This window comes from Gouania willdenowi, chromosome 16 (genome assembly GCF_900634775.1).
Source record: "Gouania willdenowi chromosome 16, fGouWil2.1, whole genome shotgun sequence".
Lineage (NCBI taxonomy): Eukaryota > Metazoa > Chordata > Actinopteri > Blenniiformes > Gobiesocidae > Gouania > Gouania willdenowi.
This window is the reverse complement of record NC_041059.1, coordinates 12,607,444-12,610,443: the sequence shown is the minus strand read 5'-3', so window position 1 is coordinate 12,610,443 and position 3,000 is coordinate 12,607,444.

Genomic DNA, 3,000 nt, shown 5'->3' with positions numbered 1-3,000 from the left:
AAAAGGCGACCCCCCCCCCCCCTTACCCCCCCTCCCCTCCCCTCTTCGTATGCACGCAGTGAATCGGTGTGGATGTGCTTATTGGAGCATGTGCCGCGCCGTGTTTCCAAGTAGCCTATTTGCCGTGACCAGGTTCCACGGATGTTACGACTGTCAATATGTACACGCGTTTAGTGTGATAATTGTGTCGTCACTGGGACACTTTATTCTCTGTAGTGATGATAATGAGGATGATGATGGTTCTGCTGCTGATGAAGATCTGCAGAGAGTGAGAGAGCTAGAGATAAAAGAGGAGAGAGAGAGAGAGAGTCACGCAATTGAGTATCTACAGGTCAATATCAGTCAATATTAATATCAATACAGACAAAAGTCAAAAGTCCACCAGGTATTGTGTAATATTCGCTGTAATTAACTATAATAATTTTCATGATGATTTATTTTAATGTCCCCCAAGAGGAAAATCTAATGGTTTTATAATATGGACAACCACAGATCTATACTGGAACAATCACAGATAAAAGTAGTCTAAGTAGACAGTGACCTTTAATAGCTTTAAAATGGCTTTACAACTGCACCCCCCCCCCCCCCCCCCCCTCCAATGAACACAGACACGTAGAGAGAGAGAGAGAGAGCTAATACAGAGTGACAGGTCTTTCATGCAGTAATGGTGATGGTGAAAAGAGAGACCTACACACACACACACACACACACACACACATAGACGCTCGCCTGCACACATATAAAGTAGTAGTAGCCTAGAATAAGCACAGACACTAGTGCCCCCTCCACACACAAACACACCTACTCTCAGTGATAGCTATGCATAGACGTATTTTGTTTCCATAATAATGTGTCATATGTACTGTGAACACTTTGATTAGATGATGTTCACACGTAGTCATCAAGTTTTAGTCACAAAAGCATCTGCTATGGCAGCACAAGCGTAAAAAAGTAGATTTTTCTCACTTCTAAACCTCTTTCCACTGGTGCCTCCATGCCCTTCCACTGTATTATTCCTCTTATAATCATGACATTGCAGACAATTTTATTCTTGACTTATTTATGTGTTTATTTCATTATTGCAGATTACTTTTGTAATGGTGAATGTGTTTGTGCACGTGGAAAAGGACAGCAGATGAGCAGACTAATGAGAATAGGACGTTATTTTTACTGCCCATATTTTATTCATTGTAATATTTCTTATGAAAAACCATTTGTGTTCAACGTTTAAATGAAGCTTGATTGATTCATTGATTCATTGAGTGATTGACAGAGACGTTTGTTGCTATATGCGCGTCACCAGAAAGCAACCAAGTATCCAATATATGCTCAGGCTAGTTGCTGTATTTTGGTTATAGTTTGTTGGTTTTCTTTTATTTACATCAATAAATAATGTTCAGGTTTCTTGTATTGCAGTGGTGTGAAGTATGATTTTGTTTATTTGTTTTTTTTTTTTCAAAAATATTGATGCTAGTCATTGTATATTCATTTATTAAAAACATTTAACTCTCAAACCCTTTTACTCTCTCTTAACCAACACCATCATATACATTAAAACAGATGCCATTTTCAGAACAACATTATATTTCAAAATCCATCAACCGGACAAATGAAATATTCAATTTAACAAATAATTTCAACCCTTTATGTGCTATAATATAACCTCTTCGTAAAGTACAAACACATTTACAGATGTGGCCTTGTGCACTCGTAAAACTTGTGGTGGATTGCTGTGACAGCAGCTCAGGAGGCAGCGTTTCTAAACATTCACCATGTTTTTATCCTTCAGCCATCAGGACATAGTATACTGTACAAAGATTAGACATTTACATCCATATTAAACACTAGATTATACTGAAAGCTTGATGGAGTCATTGTGCAACAGGTCAACAGTCTATAGCTCTGCCAAACAAATATTGATCTTTCTGATGATATGACAATGTAATTAGGGATATGTGTATATATATATATATATATATATATATATATATATATATAAATGAAGTACATTTTCCACCTTAAAATGTTTTACTACTAATAAAAAAAACAAAACAGGAGAAAACAATGTAACAATTTATTGATAAAGATTTCTTGATATACAGTGATCGTATTTCTGCTGAGTCCATCCCTAGTTATTTTTCTCTATCTTTCTTATTTGTTTTCAGGAAATGAAATTAATAACAAAGGATGAAAGATGGTCATGTTGAAAGAAGATGTCATCAGCTCATCCACACAATGTAGACGGTAATGAATTGGTTCAGATTTAATGGCAGCCACCACCACCAAGACTGGTAGAACTTTATCAGGAGCAGGAAGGCCATTGTTGTTGTATTGGCTTCATCTGAGTTTGTGCTACTGAATACCAACAAAAATATGAGCGTTCATATACTTGCATATAAATAATAAATACATTTTTGAGCACATGCTTTTCTCTGTAAACCTCTGTGTTTCATTCCAAGAGTGAGACTTCTCTTTCCTTAAGATCACAGTGATATTTAACAGTAAAAACAGCCTGAACACCATCTCCCAGAGGGTTATTTCTACAAAATGTCAAAGCATTTTCCTCTTTATACTGTGTTAAAGTAACAAATAGATCTAAATACTAATCATAAACAGCCATAAAGTTTGTAAAACAATTATTATAATGCCTTAAAAAAAAAAGAAAGACAGGATATGTTCCAGTGGTCAGATCGTTCATGTGATTAATAAAAACAAAACATTAGGACTGTATCATATAGAACAGTGTTTAGGGCGAAAGATTTGATTTTTATGGAAATCTTAAATCTCATATCAAACAAAACAAGTGGCTTTTGTAATTATTTCATCATTCAATCATTCATCGTTTACAACATTGTTCTGCACAGGGTCAGAAGGATTACTACCACTATCCAAAGCAGAATATAACATTAACTAATAGCCAGTTTATAGCATGTTTGACTTTTTTTGGAGTCTCCCCACAAGCCAAACTGGACCCTCTGAAGAGTCCCATTTGGACACATA